Source organism: Xenopus tropicalis, chromosome 6 (assembly GCF_000004195.4).
Source record: "Xenopus tropicalis strain Nigerian chromosome 6, UCB_Xtro_10.0, whole genome shotgun sequence".
NCBI classification, from domain to species: Eukaryota; Metazoa; Chordata; class Amphibia; order Anura; family Pipidae; genus Xenopus; species Xenopus tropicalis.
The window spans coordinates 131,555,109-131,564,212 of record NC_030682.2 but is presented as its reverse complement, the minus strand read 5'-3'; positions in this window follow the sequence as shown (position 1 = coordinate 131,564,212).

Genomic DNA, 9,104 nt, shown 5'->3' with positions numbered 1-9,104 from the left:
ACCTGTACATCATTTACTATTTTCCATGTTTCTTAAATGTTGTGTTTTTGTGCAATGCAATATGTGTCCCATTGTACCTGGGGTATTACACCCCCTAAAGCAACTGGGATCATGTCCTGGTATATACACAGATATCTGGCTTGGGACTAAATACCATCTACTTAAAAGACTGTAACTAGTTTCCTGTGCTAATATATTGGCAGAACACTGTGAAGGGTTGGAAATAATATCTTGCTATTCTTCCTCATCCATTGTAGGGATAAAGACACACAGAGATACTAGCAGCAGCTACTTGTCACGGCTACTAAAATAGACAATGCTGATCATTTACTGATAATTGTCTCTATGTGTGTTTTAGCAGAGGCAGTTCTCAGTATTGTCTATGGAAGGGGATTTTCTGGGTTTCTGCTTAGTAGCCATGACAAGTAGCTGCTACCATGTAGTTCCGTGTGTCTTCGCCCTTTGTGTAAGGCTGATGCCACACGTGGCGTTTTTACGCTGCGTATTTTCTTGGCCTAAAAACGCCGCACAAGCCACACATGGCGTTTTTCAGCCTAGTACTGGTGACGTAAGCAAATCCCGTTGCCATGGTGCTCATAGTGCAAAATAGCAAAAAACGCCACGTATTTCCGCTAGGTCTGGCAGCTGCCTTTGCGTATACATAGGAATAGCTTGCTTTGCAAGTACTGGCGTATTTCGGCCTACGCTTAAAAAATCGGTGCTGAGGCATTTTCTAGCATATTTACGCTTTGTGCGGTTTGCTTCACGTCTTTTCAACTTATTTCTATGGATGATGATATCAGGTGTTTTTCAGCCGCCGAGAGAATTAGAAAATACGCAGCGTAAAAACGCCACGTGTGGCATCAGCCTAAGATCTGTATTCCAATCCTTTCTAGATTTCAGTGATTCTATAGGCTGGTATTCTGTCTGTAAGGAAAACTGATAGCTCCCTTAGTGGTAGGACGATGTAAGCACATAGTTTTAAAAAATGTGAGAGAAGGAAGAGGAGCTCTTTGTTGTAGGGAGTGTAGATAATGTTGTATTTGATTGTATCTAAAGGGTTTTTGGTTTGGATATTGTATCTCGAAGGACTGACCAGCTTATGATTTAAGAGAAAATTATGAAAACAAGTGAGTCTCTGTTCTATCCACCATTGAAACTGGTTTCTGTGCCTGGGGGAAACTTGGCATTATTATATAATGGTGCTAGAGGGTGGTGTTGGGAAAGCCAACCAGGCCATATGGTAAGAGTGTGTGCAATTACTGGGCTAAGAGTTGACTTATGTGATAATAATAAGTACAGAGGAAGTCTCTCAGGTGTGTACAGTTACATATGGCTCACCCTAATAGGACCCATTTAGGTGGGTGCGATGAGATACACCAATGGAAGTTGAGCTGTTTGTGCTGCAAAGTAATTTTCTAAAGGTCTGGGACACCAAGTCGCCCCATGGATCTATGTCTATAGATTAGTTTTTGTGACTGTTTCTTCCCCCATAAAAATTGGATGCATGCTTTCTGTAATTTAGTTAATAAATGTCGTGGAGGAGCTAGTGGGAGGGTTCTAAACTGGTATAGAGCACATGGAAGTATACTTATTTTTATAATGTTTATTCTCCCAAACCATGAAACCGGAAGTGATTTCCAGGACTCCAGGTTATCTAGGAGGTTTTTAAAGAAATCTTTCTAATTGGATTCACTCATGGTATCATATGAATTGGTAATTCGGACACCTAAATATTTGATGTGAGAATGGGACCATAAATAAGTCAAAATTAATTTCCAAAAGTTTTATCACATGAGTTGGTGTGGTTTAGTAACGTTGACCTTAAATCCAGAAAGTTGGATAAATTTATCTAGGACATTAAAGAGATTTGGCAAGGACATCAGTGGTTTTGTGAGAGTAAGTAACAAAACATCTGCATATAAGCGGCATTTGTATTCTTGCTGATCTAAAGTTATTCCATTCATGTCTTTATTAGTATACAATAATTCTGCCAGAAATTCCATTGTTAAAACAAATAGGAATGGAGACAGGGGGCACCCTTGTCGTGTTCCTCATTCTATTGTAATAGGGACTGAGAGAAACCCACAGTATTTGACTTGAGCTCCTGGGAAGCACAGACAAGACAGGGAAATCATATTTGGTAAGGAGATATTTGAGAAATTCCCATGACAGAGAATCAAACACTTTTTCAAGGTCCAGGGAGAGGAGCATTGCTGTGAGGGTGCCGGTACGCAGCCTGTACACAATCAGAACGTTTGGTACATGGGCAAAGCAGCCATAGACATGCATGAAAATGAGCAGGGAGTGAAGAGGTGACTAGGGGGCATATTTATTAACATCACTGGTGATGTTGCCCCTAGCAACCAATCAGCAATTATATTTAAATGGACACCTACAAGTAAGCTAGAAAACAAAAGCAAAGATGTGATTGGGTGCTATGGGCAACATCACCAGTGATGTTTGTCTCCAATGTCAATAAATGGAAGATAGGAATATAAATAGGTGCCATATAGACACGATGACATTTTTGCAGCCAACAAGGATTCCCCTATGAGCGAGGATACAGCCACCTCATTGGTGGGACCTAGGGTTGAGAGATAAGGAAAGAAATGCACCCGGATATTGAACAGACCGATGTGTTCAGCACACATTAACAGTCAGCCCTGTAACCCTGTTACCCTTTCAGCCTGATGTTGTCTGTCCACCCCTAAGCTTAGCTTCTCAGCGCACACTGAGCATGTGCAGGGTCACTGACACACAGAAGATGAGCAGCTTCTGTGGGCAAATTGAAAGGCTTGGATCATTACTGTAATGGAGCTGCTGAACCTTTGCTGGTACAGTAAGGTTTTGTTTATGGCATTTGGCAGGGGATTCCTGGTTCCGCTGTGCCACACACTTTGTCAGGTTATTATCCCCAGCGATTATGGATTTGCTTATCGATTTGAGACCCCTGAATTCAATTTTCTGTTTAGTGGTGATGTTGTATTGATGGTTGCTAAAAGAGATTAGTGTGGGATGTACCCATAATTCAATATAATCAATATCCTGATTGGCTGCTGTAGGAGTAATTGTCTTAATGTAGTAGATGTCTCAATATAAGTGTCTTAATGGAAAGGTAATCTGCAAAGCTCAGTTACATTCCAGATCCCATCCACCAAGACCTTCTCCTCAGTACCTGCAGTCTTAAAGCCATGTGTTAAACTTCAACTCCCAGCACCCCCTAACAGCCAAGCCGTGTGTTAAACTTCAACTCCCAGCACCCCCTAACAGCCAAGCCGTGTGTTAAACTTCAACTCCCAGCACCCCCTAACAGCCAAGCCGTGCGTTAAACTTCAACTCCCAGCACCCCCTAACAGCCAAGCCGTGCGTTAAACTTCAACTCCCAGCACCCCCTAACAGCCAAGCCGTGCGTTAAACTTCAACTCCCAGCACCCCCTAACAGCCAAGCCGTGCGTTAAACTTCAACTCCCAGCACCCCCTAACAGCCAAGCCGTGTGTTAAACTTCAACTCCCAGCACCCCCTAACAGCCAAGCCATGCGTTAAACTTCAACGCCCAGCACCCCCTAACAGCCAAGCCGTGCGTTAAACTTCAACTCCCACACCCCCAAACAGCCAAGCCGTGCGTTAAACTTCAACTCCCACACCCCCAAACAGCCAAGCCGTGCGTTAAACTTCAACTCCCAGCACCCCCTAACAGCCAAGCCGTGCGTTAAACTTCAACTCCCAGCACCCCCTAACAGCCAAGCCGTGTGTTAAACTTCAACTCCCAGCACCCCCTAACAGCCAAGCCGTGCGTTAAACTTCAACTCCCAGCACCCCCTAACAGCCAAGCCGTGTGTTAAACTTCAACTCCCAGCACCCCCTAACAGCCAAGCCGTGTGTTAAACTTCAACTCCCAGCACCCCCTAACAGCCAAGCCGTGTGTTAAACTTCAACTCCCAGCACCCCCTAACAGCCAAGCCATGCGTTAAACTTCAACACCCAGCACCCCCTAACAGCCAAGCCGTGCGTTAAACTTCAACTCCCACACCCCCAAACAGCCAAGCCGTGCGTTAAACTTCAACTCCCAGCACCCCCTAACAGCCAAGCCGTGCGTTAAACTTCAACTCCCACACCCCCAAACAGCCATTGGAGAGCTGTAGGTTTGACACCTCTGATGTAATAAAATCTAATATGTCCTGTGTCCATATCTGAATTATCTCAATGCTGGGCTAATGCCATTCCTGTCCTACCCTAAATATACCTCGGTATATAATAAAGCCCTGTATATAAACTGGGTTCCCTTGCCCACTGACTGCATAACCTATTTAAAGGCAGATAATTAGGAAGCTTTTAAATACCATTCTAAAAGCCTCATTAGACTTGTAATGTGCATTAGGGGTTAGGAACGCTGAACTCTAATTGAATTAATGCTAATGGATACATACTAGCATAATCTACCTTCTAAATGCCAGCAGTACCGTATTGCAGATTCCTAACTTCCTCACTATTGCCATATTATTATTATTATTATTATTATTATTAACATGTATTTAGAAAGCATAAAGCTCTGTCCCTTTATACATACATAAAATATAATGAGTGATAGATGAGTTAATGAGGTCCCTGCTCAACAGAGCTTACAATCTAAAAGGAGAAGGGGGTATGACAACGAGTTGTGGGGATGGGCAAGATCAGACGTCAGTAAAGTGAGAGGTATTTTTGAAATCCCCCCCTACCCTTATATTAACCATTCACTTGCCAGGTGATTATTCAAGGTCACGTTTAGGCTTATGGCAATTTGTGGGTGTTTGGCCACCATGTTTTCACACATACTCACGCACAAGAACCACGCTGATGTAAAGCTGCCAACCTACATGATGGTACAGGGTGGTTTCAGGGCATTTTGGCACCACGTTTAAAGAAAATGCAGTTGGCACAATTTCTTATAATAAAATCATGTGCCATTGCCCTATGTAGGACCAAAAAGGAGCACAGCAGCCCGGTGCTTTTATATTATCATGGAACTCTATGGTGACTTTTAATATCCTTATGTTTTGAAACAGGGGGTACATTATTCCCTAAATACATTCGGCCCCCTTGAACTTTTCCACATTTTGTCACATTACAGCCACAAACATGAATCAATTTTATTGGAATTCCACGTGAAAGACCAATACAAAGTGGGGTACACGTAAGAAGTGGAAGGAAAATCATACATGATTCCAAACATTTTTTTACAAATAAATAACTGCAATAGTTATAAATAGGTGAAAAAATGAAAATGATAAAATATTGGAAGGCTGGTATTTTGTTCAGAAATGGTAGCAACCCTAAGGAGAGATGGAGAAGACTGCATGGAGTAGGCAACTATTGGACAAAGTGCTGCACAGTTCGTTACCCTCCCATGTCAACTGCACATTTAAAAAAGGAAAGGGGCTCAGAAGAGTTTCCCTTTTAAAACTGCTCTTGCTGAATATACAGTATATCCCTTTTAGTATTTTTGTCCCACTAACTCTGCTCTGGGTTTAGCAACACCTGCATTTCTCTCTGCCCATTGGGGGAAGCTCATTATTAAGTTCTGGGATGTAAGTCTGGGTTGTGGGATTCACAGGTGGATGAGCTGGCCCGTGCCCACAACTTGCTGCCAAGAGACATCTAATCATCTCCTTTCTAGGTTGCCAGTCGTCACTAAGAAGAAACTGCACGGCAGCAAACGCTGAGCCCACAGCCAATTCTGGGTTTGGTACTGAGCCCTGTGCATTACATTCTGCAGACAATAACAAGATCAGTCAATGTTGCTGCTTAAAGGAGAAGGAAAGTCATTTTGGCATTTTACTGCCAATAGCCACATTGGTGCCACCTAGAACACTATATTTATTCTGCAGAAAGCTTTACCATACCTGAGTAAGGACCCCTAGAAGCTTTCTCTGTTTGCTTAAGATAGCAGCTGCCATCCTTCCTGCAGTCTCTAGCCGTTATAGCTGAGATCCCACATTCCTAAGGGAGGGGGGAGGGAGTTCTTAGGATTCTGATGGGAGGGGGGAGAGAACTGCGCAGACTCTGGCCCCAGGAATTAAGGCTGTTTCTGAGAGAGGAAGTCAGACACTGGAACATCATGTTTACAAAAAAGGAGACAAGAAATCCTGCTTCTTTTGATAGAGGACGCAGTGCAGCATTACTGTGAGTGCTTATGGCTGTATTTACATAGACCTTTCTGATAAAGCTTACTTCACCTTTCCTTCTCCTTTAAACCTTTCCATAGCAGTGTTCAGCCACTATCTGGGGGGGAGTGTTGGAATAGGGTGTTTAGGGTCCACCACCTCAACAGTGGAGATTTATTTAGTTGAAAGAGATTATTATCTGGTCTTCTGAATGAAATTCCTAGCTCAGGTTTGTTCCATCTGTTGCCATGTATAGCATTGCATTGTGCCCTGTAGAATAGGTCACATCCCCTAATGACTGTTCTGTCGCAGGCAGCGCGTCACGGTGAGAGCAAACCCAAGATGTTCTGTTCTTAGAGCCGAGACACCTCGCCTTGCAATGTTCCAGCAGCACAAATGTATCATTTACCTGCAGAGAATCCAGTGGGCAGACAGGCAGTGCCGCTGCTGCTGCTCATCTCCTTACTGTAGAACGGATCAGGCCCGGGCTCCACCACAAACATTTCAGCTGTGCTGCACAAATGGTCCAAACAAAACTTTGGGAACTGCAGTCAGGCCTGGAATGGGATTCAAATTCCAAGTACACAGAGGCCCAAACAGCCCCCACCAGCCCAATAAATAGTGACTGTCTGTGGCATCTTACAGCAGCCCCTTTGGTATTTGCCCCAACCCACAGATTGCCAGTCTCGGGCACAATCAGTTCCCATGCAGCTTTAATGTGCATTGGCCCATATGTGCCATAGCCCTTAAAGGGAAACATGAGCTCATTTATTTGTATAAAAAAGCCACTAACACAATCTGAACTGCCAAAAATGAATGTTTTTTGATTTTTTACAGAGATACCCAATTCTACAGAGCCCCTTAGGCTCAGAGAGTGATCCAGCTCCTCCCTGGTCTTCTTCTATTGTGAAGTGATGGATTTTGGGTCCCTTCTTTCCAAAAATTCTGTTCACCACCCACTATGGAAAGCCGAAGGACTTTAAATCCCAGAATCCATCACGTTAAGGAACACAGTGATGGAAGGATTGTGACACTGTGAGCCTAAGGCGGATGGGTTCTTACAAGTAACATAGCTTGCATTCATTTAAGGCTGCATGTTCTATAAAGGATTAACACAGACATTAAAGGGTAGTTTAACTTTATTTTACTATGATATAGACAGTGATATGCTGAAACAATCTGCAATTGGTCTTCATTTTATCTATTTAGCTTTTGTTTAGCATCTCTCTGGTTGCTAGGGTCCAAATTACCCTATCAGCCAGGCTTTAATGAGAGACTGGAACACAAATAGTAGAGGGTTTTAATAGAAAAATAAGAAAAAGTAGCAATATTAATACAAATTATAGCCTCACACAGCAATAGTTGTTTTTTTTGGCTGCAGGGGATCAGTGACCCCCATGTGATAGCTGGAAAGATGCAGAAACAGGCAGCACAGAATTCAGAACCTATAAAAAATAAAAAAATGAAGACCAATTGAAAAGCTAAGAGTAGGACATTCTATAATATACTAACTAACTATACTAACTTGTTAAAGCTGAACTACCCCTTTAACTGAGCTAGAGAGAGCTATGCAAGACAGGATTAACCAGCTCTGAAATAGCATAAAAATAAATGTGTTTACAACATCTGGATATATTTAGCTAATTGGTAGTGAGCACAAAACGAGGAACAGTTAAAAAACCCCATTAGAGAGTTCACAGGTCTGTTAGAGAGAATCAGGTTCAGCAGACTCGGCTGCGCGTCACACAGCCAATGAAGAAAAGGACACGATTGCTATTACGCAGCCAACGGAATGGCCACAATCACCCTCCTGAGTTCCATGTCCCCATTATTCCAAGCAGAATGAACATGAATTGTTCAGCAGCCCACAGCTCTGCACCCTGACTGGAGAGCGGAATGGAGCCGTACAAACAGCGCGTGAATAACTCTATACTCCATTCTGCAGCCCACACAGTGCTCACCTATTCCCCGCAGCTTGTAGGATAAGTACCTTATTGTTCTCTACAAAACATAACCAAGCTGGGAACATTCTAATTGAACTGAACCTGAGACCCCTGGAAAATAGCAAATCAAACGACACAATTCAGTATCCTAAAAGAACCCTTTTCCTATTGGTGTATTAGCATTAGCTAGGACCCTGGCACTGGATTTGGCAAACGCCTTGAAAGATCTGGGCAATATTCCAGGATCTACACCTGTTAACACATTCCATTTTGATGTGCTGATACCCTTACATCCCTTGGCAGGCTCATTATAAAATGGAGTTTTCCTAGCAGCGAGGAGCTGCGTGGCACAATGAGGATACTATTGGGACCCCATGAAAGGCAACAAAGCTCTGTCGCTGTCGCCATGGCAGTAACAGTGCCAACAGGTAGGGCAGATTAAAGTGACATTGAAGAAGACCTTGCAAGAGAGGTTTTTGCTTAATTGGTTCCAAAGCACCCTGTTGCTATGGCAATAGATGATCATCGAGTGGAGGCTTCTTAAAAAGGGTCAAGGAGCTGGCAGATTCCGGAACCAAAACAAGGTCTAATTGATAGAGGGGAACATACCTAAGGGGGCATGAAGGAAGGTGTGTGTGTGGGTTTCTGAGGAGGCTAATAGGCTGACCAGTTGGATTATTTGAGCCAGCATTACATGGAACTCTGGATACTGAGGATGATACTGGCTCTTGACTCTGTTGCTCCTAACAGCATCTGCAGTTTATGGGCCCATGAACTGGTGTGAAAATTCTGGGAGTTCTCTTTGGAAGGCCCGGACGTTCCGCCCTCTTTGGAAGGCCCGGACGTTCCGCCCTCTTTGGAAGGCCCGGACGTTCCGCCCTCTTTGGAAGGCCCGGACGTTCCGCCCTCTTTGGAAGGCCCGGACGTTCCGCCCTCTTTGGAAGGCCCGGACGTTCCGCCCTCTTTGGAAAGCCGGACGTTCCGCCCTCTTTGGAAAGCCGGACGTTCCGCCCT